The sequence below is a fragment of the Stegodyphus dumicola genome, chromosome X1 (genome assembly GCF_044657685.1).
Source record: "Stegodyphus dumicola isolate Sdum_Otavi_A_Nest chromosome X1, ASM4465768v1".
Classification (NCBI taxonomy): Eukaryota; Metazoa; Arthropoda; class Arachnida; order Araneae; family Eresidae; genus Stegodyphus; species Stegodyphus dumicola.
The window spans coordinates 153430290-153442860 of record NC_140780.1 but is presented as its reverse complement, the minus strand read 5'-3'; the positions used below and the strand labels follow the sequence as shown (position 1 = coordinate 153442860).

Here is a 12571-nt window from a genome sequence, read left to right as displayed (position 1 = left end):
GCAAAACATTTTCAAATACTGAAGATTTAGAAAAATGTATTTGAAAGCCTAAAACATTTCAGACAGCAAAGAAGACTTTGATTATTAATTATTAAGAGTTTGCATAAATTAGTAGTGTATTAAAAAATGAGAATTAGTACACAAATGAGACTCAAAAAAGACATGAGAAATGAGGAAACTTCTGTCATTTACATAGTTTATATATACAAAGTTCTACTAAGAATAGCACAATCATTCTTGAAGTATATAGCCCATTTATTAGCACTTATTTGCTTATTTATGTTTTATTTGAGAGTGAAAATATTTCTTAACACTTATGAAAAAGATTGAAATTGGAAGACAGGGAAAACTTTCTAAAAGTCAAACTGGCGGTCCTCGAAGTAATTTTATGCTGTCTGCAAATGAATTTCCCGTAAATTAATTAGCATTATTATGAAAAGAAGTTGAAGAAAAAGTTTAAGATTTTAATGGTTTGGAGTCCAGTTGTACGGTATATTCATTACCAAAAACGAAAAATCTAGAAATGGAGCTAATTAAGTTACACTGTGATATAAATCATTTTCAAAGATTTTAAGACACAAATTTGTTTAACATTTATTAGTACTTGTCAAAAGATAAATATCTTCAGACACGAAATTTTGAAAGCTCTGTTTTGAGTACATTTACATGAGATCAGCTTTTTTTCTCGTTACTGAAAATTAATAAGTCTACGAAAAGAACCTCGCTGCCGATGAGTATCTCCAACTTCTGATGATACATTTTAGTAATTTCCTTCCAAGATTACAAAGTTCACGAAAATCGAAACGTAATAAGGTAGCTGAAAGGTGTAGTAAAAAACAAAGATGTTTACAATAATTTGCATACAAATATTACATTTTCTGCGTCATAGAAAAATCTAATAAATAAAAGAAACAGAATAGGTTGTCATTTATTATCAAGTTCCGTCCCTCATGGGAAGCTTTTGTATATTTCTTTTTAGTTTAAATTAAAAGCAAGTTACTTAGTATTTCAGCATTTTAAAATTAGTTGAATAAATGCCAGTATGAAAATTTAGCGGTCAAATTTTAGTATTTAGCTGTCTGAATTCTAAATAATAACCAAAACAGATTTCTTGCAGATACTAACCTTTAGACTTCATGCTAAATATAACTATAAATTTGACATTTTTTCGTTATTTTTATTCGTATGTTTTTACAAATATCTAGTAAAAAGTTTTAAATTTAATCAAATTTTTTAATCCCTCCTCACCCCCCCCTTTTTTTTGTAATTGTGCCCGATTGCAATTTAAGTTTAAGACTACAGTATCATTTATGCAATATGTCTTCTTGCGTTGTAGCAAAGTGCCAGAAAATTCATGGAAATGAGAAGGATAATAATACTGTATTGCACATTTTTTGACAGTATAATTTGCTTTTGGGAAAAAAATGGACACATGTGTCGAAGACAGGACTCTGTTAATGTGAAGAGCGCAAAAATTTGCAGCGAACATTTTCTATGCTGTGATTGTGAAGATAACATGAAGAATCGCTTGATTGGATTGCCGCAAAGGAAACTTAAAATCCAATATTGTACCAAGAAAAATAATGCTGAGTGCTTTTGAAAGACTACACGAAATAAATTTGGAGAAAATTCATTTTGAAGCCCATTATGAAAATGTTGATAGTAATAATAAATCAAGTATGAATGATTGTAAGCTCAAAAATGACGGTGTAAATATTGCTGAATGCCCTAACTGTAAATTTAAACAAGAATGAACGTATAATAATTGATAATTTGATAAACAAAGCTGTCTCACCATTTTAGGTAATTTATAACCCTATAAAACATCAGAGTAATTTCGCATAAAAACGATTTTTCTCCTTCGCCCCTCTTTTATGATTCTCTTCAGATATTGTGAGCAAAGTTGTTTTGTCAAACTTAAGATAAATATCTTGCATTTACTTAAATGTAATGTACGTGTATAAATGTGAGTATAAGTTAGACAACTATTTTTAAAATATCTGTTATTATATCAAATCGGAAGAGAAACATACTAATGTGAAATTTATAATTAGGTCAAAAAAGCAATCTTAGATTAGATTAAATTTTGAATAAAACTATCTATTTCAAGGGCAGTCAAACATAAGTTCCTCTTCATTAGTTGCAGAAAACAAAATATATTCAAAACTACGCCAAACTAAGTTGTTTTTCTCCGGGCCTAACTTTAAAAAGCTGTTATTATAGTTATCTTAGAAAGAATAATGGAATTTTCTCACTTAGTATGCAGATGAAGCAAAGATAATGGATTCCATTGTTTTTTCTTCATGATTTTATAATAAATAGGGGAAAAAAGCCTGCAACTTTTAAGAAAACTTAGTACATTTTATATATTATTTTAAATTAAATAAATAAGTATTTTTAACGTTATAAAAGCTTACAATAATAATACCTTCTCTTCGAAATTAAAACTATTTTTTCATGCATAGTTTTCTTAATGTGCCTTTTTCAAATTTAAAACGTTTATTTCTTTGATGTGAATTGTGTCTTTGCAGTCAGTGTCAATATGATTACGTCCTAACTCCTCATTTCCTGTTTCAGGGGGAAAAGCTCTATGAACTAGCCCTTCTCTTCTAAGTCCTGCTCATTTTACATTTGAATGAGATATTTCAGTTATGTAAAAAAGAAAAATTTTCGAACTATTTTTTTAAAGCACCTTCGATAATGCGTGCTGGCCTTATATTCTCAACCTTCTTAAAAAAGTGGAACTTTTAACGAATACTTTTCACTTGGTTCTGACATTTTAAATAATAGGAGAGTCAAATTACAATTGGCCTCGGCTTTTGCAATCCCTAGCTTTGAAAGGGGTTGCCCTCAAGACTCGATTTCTCCACCTATGTTTTGGAATATTATTATTAATGATTTGCTGTCAAAGCTTAAAAACTCTTGCCTTTTGCGATACTACAGCCTTTGAATATGATAGCTTGGTTTGCTTTCAGAGTAGAGATCATACAGCTACTTTTTTCAAGGACAGGAGACTTTAAACCTCAGTTCCGATTAGTCAAAATGTTTCAAATTGGACTTGAATCCTGATAAAACCGGAGTTATGATTACTGAAAAGCGAAACGTTTGTTATGATGCATTTCAGTTATTTCTCGACGGAACTCCATTGGTTGTGGTAAAGGAAATGAAATATCTTAGGTTTTTCTTCTTTGACAGTAAATTTTCTTGGTAGCAAAATTTTACTTACGTATCACAGAAATGTGATAAACTGCATACTAGATTTAGTCGAATTGCATACAACACGTGCGGTATTAATTTCAACGAACATTCTCTCATCTATAAGCATAGAACTGAACTTTTCATGGTGTACGGCTTTAGAGTTTAGGGTATGGCACTTAAGAGGAAGATAAATTATAAATATCGAAGGCTAATAGTAATATGCGCTGGGAAAGCCTGGTCAACAGATATTTCATGTTCGGGCTAAATCGGGAATAAAATCGTGAGGGCTCTTTTGTGATAAGGCTAGTTTGGCCCATCACCCGCAATTCTGTTCATTAATAATTTGAACTGAAAAGCTGATTTGTAGGATCGCGCAAGTCAAAATCCAAGTGGAACTCGAATTATAATTAAAACCAATTAGTAAACATGTTACATATGGAGATGACAGGCTGCCAAAAGTTCATACAAGTGGTGAAACAATTAGATTAATTTCATTGCTGTAAGAGAATAAGATTTAATCAAAACGCAGATGGCAGAAAAAATGACGCTTAAATACTTTTATAACAATATATGTAAAATTAACCATATATATTCTCTAGCAGGTACTTCCAAAATGTCTTAGTAAGAAATTTTTATATAATTCATACAAACTTAAAATTATTATATTTCGATAAAAAGCTACAGATAATACATCATCAGCAAAAGAGATGCAATAAACCATCAAAATGTTAATCGAAATCTACTGTGAAGAAAAACAAAACCTACCATAAAGTATTAAACGGTATTCGAAAACTTCAGTTTCTACAACGGAACTTTGCTAGTGTTTTAAGATCATGTGAATAACACTGGCAAAAAAAAAGTATGTAGCTTACCACAATAGAAAAATAGTCCTTAAGAAGGATACAGCGGAAAAGATTAAAAGTTAAAAATCAGTAAAAGAAATGTATTTGCTATAATTTATAAAATTAAATTTATTTACTTATGATAAAATTCCCTTTAATTATTAGAAATTCTTTCTCTTAAAATTTATATGCCGACAATATAACTCTCACGATTTTTTTTTTAAACTAACAACATCATATCATCATTTCCTTAGAATGAATTATATTGTTACAATACAGTGTACAAATTTTGAATTAAAGGTATCACTCAAAAATCTAGTGGGTTAAGCTGCATTAAATAGTATTAAAATATTCAAGTTAGAATAAAGGTGCGTGTACAAAATTTCTGATAAAAATAATATCCAAATGTAAATAAAAAATAGTTGAACTTTAACAATTAAATTTTAAAGCTCTTGTAGGGAATTCTGCCTAATAATCTCCGTAGGGATAATAAAACAAAACAACCTTAAAAGCTGCTTTTAAGGTTGTTTTGTTTTAAGGTTGTTTTGTTGTTAAGACGTCACTGGCAAGTGAAATCTGATGCACTTAAAATTATAAGAGATTAAGACATTTTCATTGCAATGCATTCTGACTATAATTGGGTACTAAAGAATAGAAAGGTTGGAATTAGAGGTTAACTATTAATTTTTTGAAAGCATAAACCTTCTTTAAATACCTTTCAGGATTTGAAGATCCTTGTGAAACCGAAGGGAAACATTTCTGATAGTTAATTCATGAACAAGATCCATTCAAGTCGATTCTCGATTCCTGCAGTCGGTCTGTTTTTTTCCTGCCAGTCGTGCAGGTGGATTACACTAGTTAGTTGAGCTCCTGCTAGTTTGGCAGCCGCTTCGAAAAGTAACTTTCACTTTGTATTTCATATAGGATAACGGTTCTTTAACCCCCAGTCTTTAGACCAGCCATTTGAAAGGGGGAAGGGAGTAGACTAGACAAAAAATCCAGCTGGCCTTGAGATCAGCTTTTTCAGACGTCTAGAAAAGGGAAGGAATTGGTAGAAAATAAACACCTCGCCGATTTGGGGAATTTCAGCTTTATTAAATGATATGCCTATTCACCAATATCACATAATAATGTTAAAAATTATTTGCATATTTGAAATTTTAAAGAAATTTCTGAAGATTAAGTTTTTTATTCGAACTACAATGATAACTGTTGATTTTAATTATGATTTTGTGCCAAATAAGAATGCAAGTTGTAATGTAGTACATCTATAGATGCACATATTTCTTATTTATCTTCTTATTATGCTTTATATTACAACATATTTATTCTTAGTTATATTACATCATATTTTGCTTTAACTTCTCATTTGTTTTACGATAGCATCAGGCTAATTATACGATTATTACTAATTTATTACGTATATTAATTTTATTGTGGCCAAAGGACAGAGGCTGCCGTTGGCTTTGGGTAATTTATAAGTGACCGAATGATTTCATCCAACTCCATTCCAATTTTGAAAGAGATTTTCATGACGGGAGGGGGACTTTTGGGGCAAGAGTATTTTAAGTTACTTCATGCTGCAAAGACACTACATACATACCTACAAACATATTTCTCCGGGATTCGAGCCCATGACATAGGCTATGGTAAACGAGTAGCCTATCAGCATGCAAACGAGACATCGTATACTTTAAAACTCATTAATGCGACAAAGCATCCAGGTCCTCTTTCTAAATTTTATAAACATCGCTTTGTTAAGCAGAAAACACAAAATCACTTGCGATACATTATATATTTATAGAAACAACTATTTGATATCATATTTAGGTATTAATATATAAACTTCACTGCACTGCGTGATTAGTGTTCATTAGATATTAGGCGACAAAGTGTTCTTCCAATTTCTCATTTTTTTTATAACTTTTATTTATTTATTTTTTGATCTGATCTTTGTTTTTCATGTGAAAGTGAAGCAATTTATTTCCACACCTTCCGCGAAAATTCCTCTTTTCAATCCATGGAACACTTGAAACTTTTACCCTGCTGACAGAAAAAATTAGCTTGGCGCACAGTAAAAAATTTTGATATTAATCATAAAAAATAAAAACTGAGTTTTTTAATAACTCTACATCGCCACCTTTATTTCTGCAAAACAAAGACTGAAACAGATAAATACAATTCTTTAGTCAGAAGTTCATTTTTCTAAATAAAGCTCAAAATTTTTGGCAATAGCTGATACTAAAACTACACATTTTGCTATGGTAGTAATGATAAGAGATTATTTTTTTTTCAGATTATCTACCGTGGTAGTAGTCAATCAAAATTTCATTTAACAAGCTGAAAAAAATCCTCTATCCTCGACCTTTTAGAGAAATTGAAATGTCGTATTTTGATATCTTAATTCAGCGTTTCAGAAATTGCGTTCCATGGAACTCGAGGAACTCCGAGGAAATCACTCAAGGGTTCCGCGAAACGTACATGCCTTTTTTGATGCCACTCAAGAAGCTAAATTTCAAAAAGTAATAAAAATTAATGCCTGCACGAAATTAGAAAAATAGAATAAAAATTAACCCTCGCTTCCGCCTACTAATCTGGATAGTCATTGCAAATGCGACAGTTCGATGTCGCAAGTTGTGACGACGCTGTTCAGACAATTTTTGGTACTTTGGTATGCACAAGGGAATCACCTGGAATCCCGGTATCGGTGATTCCACGGCTTATTATTAAAGGGTTCTGCGAGGAGCAGGGAATAATAGTCACGTCGATGTGTCTGATAAAATATAAATCCATTGAAAGTTTTTTGCTTTAAAACATTTAAGTTTTTTCTTCCTAAAAATATTGTCAAAAATTATTCCAGTAGCCACTGCTTGATCCATAAGGCAGGCAAAGAAAGCATCCCCCAGTTACAAGACTGCTCTTAGCGAGGTCGTCAGTATCATTAAAACGTTATAAAATCTCGGTCACTAGATAATTGTTTATTCAAAATAGTATTATGTGAAAACATGGTAGTGTACATATATCTCTTTTATTACATACTGAAGTCGGCCCACCAGCGGCTGAGCGGTAAAGTCGCTGAAAACTGGTAGTTTGGTCCGAGGCTCAAATTCCCGTTAATGGGATGGCTGCATGGGCGTTTTCGTGGTTTTCCCCATGTGTAACATGTATATGTTACCGTGAAAGACCGAAATTGGAGAATGTCGACTTTCACCGGAGAATGTCAACATTCACCAAATACATCAGTAAAAGATCGAATATTTCTTTACATTTTTGTACATTCGGACCCTCACCGGTATACGTCGACAATCACAGATATGCTCTGGTGTAGGTCGAAAAGAGAGGAGTATATGTACACGCTGCCATTCCAAAAGGAAGCGTTCCACAAATAAATGCAGTTGTAAAAGCAAGGTCCTCTTGTGCAATTCAAAGTGTCATAAATAGTTTAAGTTGTTGCAATAAATAAGATTTGAATCACATAATTTGGTAAGTTTATAACTTCTATTATTTTCCTTTCTCATTTTCAATGTACTGTGTGTTTTATGTTCTTATTCTGAGTCTCAAGTGCGTTTTTTCGAGAATGAATTACAGAGAAGGAAATATAATATTCTTATATGTTCAACATTCACCATTAGTACATGATGAATGTCGACATTCACCGGTGTAAGTCAGAAATAAGAGTATTTGGAAAATATTTCGGACCAAGCGACTATGTGAATGTTGACATTCAACGGTGAAAGTCAACATTCTCCAGATTTCGGTGTTTCACCGTAACGTATATAAGCCAGTTGGCCTTAGAAAGTCCGCCAGGTAGCCATCCTTTCCCTCAGGCAGATAGCCCTAGAGTGTTGTTTGCCATACTCAAATAAACCAAACAAGCATATTGAAGTCAGACGGTTATCTCGAGAAAAGATACTAAAACCCGTATTTTTGAGGTAAGGGACGAGATGCGTGCTTTTTTCCTTTTCCGGAATAAAATTTCGAACTGAAAATTTGATTACTTGATAGAAACTGGTTGCATAAAATTGCCTATTTAAGCGACATTTTTACAAAGACCAACGAACTAAACTTAGCCCTTGAAGGCAAATAAATAACTGCTTTTACTGCTCACGAAAAAATGTCTGCTTTCGAGAAAAAGAATTTTGGACAATTTGTGAGAGTTTCAGCGACTATAATTATTTCCCAAGAATAAAAGGCTTTTCAGAAGGGGTTGAAATAGGAGAGACATTTATTGAAGAAATTGCACAGCACTTGAACCAATGTCAGCAGAAGAATACTATACTTTTATTGAAATGACAACTAATGCATCTTTATAAGAAAATTTTTAAATGTTGCATTAAAAACCATGCGATTAAAGCAACCCCTAGGTTACACGATAAAAGTGGATATTTTGAAACGTTCCTTTAATCAAAAAGATAAAGAAACGTTGTCTTAATCAATGCAGTCCAACCCACTTCGCATTTTAATTTATTAGAACCAAAATATAGACCTTACATATGTGAACGCTCATAATTTGTCAAGCTTAAGTCAAAAGTTCAAAACAAGATTTTTCATTTCCGTTCTAGAGAAGGACATTTTTATGATTTCTACATATTCATCAAACAAAGTATTTCCATCAAATAATAGGACTAATTTGCAAATTTAAAATCATACGTTAGCAATAGTTTTCTGACGTCAAGGCAAAGGTTTTTTCAGAGGAAATGATTAATACTCTTACAATTATCATAGTTTCAAGAACTTCTAAACCATTTGATAATAATTAGATTTGACATTTTTATGCGCTAAAGAAGGCGTGTCCAGCTTGCTGACCTCAGAGCTCGCTTTTGCTGTCTTTGTCGCGTCAAAAAAAAAAAAAAAAAAAAAAGGGAAACCAAATAAGAACTGGCCGGAAGTTTTTAGTGGATATGTATGCTTACTTAATTATACTAAACATGCGTCCTAAAGGCCAAAAATCAATTAATAAATGTTTCAAAAAGTTTTTAAGAAGTTTAAAAAAATTGCAGCATTCGAAATCAAATAAAAGGCTTCTCCGTCTTAGATTAAGTCAATCTAGATGAGCCTGGAATTATATCTGGACAAAATCACGCAAATTTCAAAACATACAATAATTGAAACACATTTTGAAGTTTTGTCTAGCAGTTTTCAACATAAGAAATAATTTAAATAAAATGTAAAAATTCTTTAAAAAAAATTTTGAATATGCATTGGTATATCATAAACAGAAAAGAAAGTTGGCCACCACTAATTAAAAAAAATTTAAACTTATTAAGAGTGAAAAACTAGTCTCAAAATAAAAGTCGGACAGCTTAAAAATTTGTGATTTTTCTTATTTAAAATGGTAAAGTTTCAAACATTTCACTCGTTTCCTGTTTTTAGTATTAATTTATTCGTTTAATTTATTCTTTGTTTGCTAATTTTCCTTTTGATGATTAAGAATGGGTAGTCAATTCGGATTTTAGTAATTCGGCAATTTAGAAAAACGTGAACTTATAATAAAGCATTTTTAACATGGGTTGTCAATAAGAGATACTGTAACGATGGTAAACTGAGCTCATGTAAGCAATGTACAACAAATAGTATGAGATGTAATCAAGCGATTTAAAACAAGAAATGCCATAAAAAATAAATCAAAATCAAGCAAATTACATATTTTTACGAATTCTGAAGAACACTACGCGTATCGTACTAGAAGTAAAGAAAAGTCCTGAATTAAATACTTCCAAATTTATATACTTTGTAATCAGAAAAGCATTTTGGAAATTGAACTAATCTAGGAACAATAACAATTATTCCAATAAAAAATAATTTCAATAGACGAGTTAGCTCTTCGCTTCGAAAGTCAATCATTTGAAAAAAATATAAATTTGTAAAGCTTCATGAAAATGAATGATAAGTGAAACAGTAATATACTATATTTAAGTGTTTAAGCTTAATGATATAATTTAGTACATATAACATATTTTATAAAAACTTAGAATTTCAAATTATTATATAAATTTATTTACTTACTTATGATGAAAGAAGAAATATTCAAGAAATTTGCAGCAATAACTCTAACACTAGTTAACAGATCGATGAAGTTAACTTCAATTTACCAAATATTATAAGAGGGAGCGTGTACGTCGTATTCGGAGAAGAGATATGATTTCAACCAGAATAAAATTATCCCTATCTTTTAAGCAACAATACTTCCAATTATTCCTTTTCACTGACACTTTTAAGGAAGATATTTTCTCAAAAGAAGGTTTACAACCTTGCAGTTACCTATCTACCAGTCAGAGAAGCACGTGAGCGGTGGCCTTGAAGGTGATCGGTGCTGTGGTTTGTTGTTAGTCGGCTATTATATATTAACCAGCGCATTGATTTCTGATGACTCCTCATTCTTTCAAAAAAGAAAGGTAATTCGTTGCGTTTCATCTCTCGGGTGAAAATGTGAAATCTGTAACTCAGAGGTTAACTGGCGATGTTCCTTTTGTTATGTATGTTACATAACGTTCGCTTGACAAGCGGAATCAAACTTTGCCTTTCCAAAGTCGCACGTCGGCAAGTATATAAAACAGTGTTTCTTCTTACAAACCCCCTACCAACTGGATTAAATAAAACTCGAAAAGTGGTATGTTGGTTATTTACTTCCTGCCAGTTGAGATGGTTGCGCATTAAGGTGCGGTTTGGTTTTCCCTTGTACAACGCAAATGCAAACTGACTTACTTTTCTTCGTCTTTCACGAAGCTATCTATCTATCCAAAGGCAGGGAGATAGGATGCTCTTATTGTCTTCCCGTAGTAAAAGTCAACTCTCGATTAACGGGCTCGTCTAAAATAAAATTATGTTTGTTTATTGCGCAATGATGGAAAAACTGTTGCAAACCATCAGGATAAAACATAAAATCCTCCCGAAAGTATGAAGTAAATAATAATATATAAAATAACAACAGCGATGATAAATTATATCTGCCAGATTATCTCTATCAAACGGGAAAAAATGTAACCGACTTTTTCACTCGAATTTGAACTTAATGACACTGTTAAAGCTATTATTCTATCAATACTGTAATATTGTTCTTTAATGCAATTTATGATAAAGTTTTTTCATTTCTGTGTTAATTATAAAATGTATTATTCCCCTTTTCTGTGTTTTCTTAATTGACCTCGGATCAATCGTGATTTTGAGCTAACCGTGGACGTCGTTCCAGTGTTACCCCAATAATTGAGAGCGAAATCAAGTGTCTACCTTGATTTTACGGACTTGTACTTCATCAATAATCTGATAGACATATTCTCAGTTATTTTAATACTCATACCTTTTTTGATAGATATTAAACTTTATTTAATAAACTAAATTATTTTGAGATAAATTTAAGTAGCTTATTTTAGCTGTTAAGCAGGAAATACTTTTTTAACATACTTTACCATGTATTATCAAAATGTATAACTTCATACGAAATAACACCCTTTACCATAACACAAAGCAAAGCAGAAATCTTTAATCACACTCTATAGAAGTTGTTAAGGAATTAAGCTACTCTATACAGGGAATTACGTCGACTTAAAAAAAATATATTTTTACAAAAATTATACAAATGCATTCTAATGATGCTGGTTTTTATCTCGGAATAAAGTGCAAGATCATTAATTAATTTAATTTCGAGTATTAATCGCAAATTCTTGAAAGCTTAAGATTTATGAACTGATTTGTGCATAGTATCCAAAATCATAAACTGATCCATGCAATAAAAATTTTCTTTCAAGACTAAAAAAGCACATTATACATAAAATATAGTTATCAAAGATAACTATAAATCCATAAATATCACGTATAATACCACTGTTCCGGTTTGACTAGAAACTTTCACTCTGCCGATGTTCCGGTTTGATAAGAAACAAACTTTTTTCTGTCTTGGAACGGTAACAGTGAGAACTTAACTTTCGATTTGTTATGACGCAGCTACAACGCTGCTCATGAGAACATTAGATTTGATTCTAGATTAGATTAATTTTAGTATTTTAATAAATCCTTTTAAAACTAGATTGAGTATTTGATCATAGAATTATAACTGAACCACCGCTTGCAGAAATTTAGATGTGGCGTTTAGATACGTCGTTAGATTAATAGTTAGATGCGTAGGCAGCGCCATTCGTTGATTCGATTAGTGTACATTAGTGCATACATAAACAACCACAGATAAAATAGAGTTATCATAGATTTTCGTGACTAAGAATTGGTATTGGAAATAAATGTTAGAAAATTTCTGGTCAATTTGGCAGATTCTTCGACTGGCAGATTAAAGACAAGATACTGAAGATTTTATATTAGCTATTAGTAAGGGATAAACTAAATTAGCTGAGAAACTCGTATTTCTAACCATTGAAGTGCAAATGTGATAGTTTTAGTCGTAATTTTAAGCAAAACTCTAGTTTCATATCAGCTTTAAGGGGACTTGATACCCCAAAATCAATTAAATTACAGATTCTTCAATTTTCTGCTAGAAAAATACCTTTACTACACTGAAGAGAAATTTTTAAATGATCTGATAT

General features: G+C 31.4%; 1 protein-coding gene across 8 annotated transcripts in view; it reads right to left on the bottom strand.

Moving 5' to 3' along the window:
* Positions 1 to 12571, bottom strand: part of LOC118190545 (SEC14-like protein 2) — a 186482-nt gene that overhangs the window by 63160 nt on the left and 110751 nt on the right. The window contains exons 1-2 of one of the 8 annotated variants that reach the window (XM_035361276.2): positions 10047 to 10275; positions 4756 to 5071 (exon numbers count right to left, since the gene is read on the bottom strand). The exons of 6 other annotated variants lie outside the window; for them this stretch is intronic. The gene's annotated coding sequence lies outside the window, so the exon portion shown is untranslated. Of the gene's footprint in view, positions 1 to 4755; positions 5072 to 10046; positions 10276 to 12571 lie in introns of those variants that run through there. One more of the 8 variants, XM_035361275.2, reaches the window with a different exon arrangement.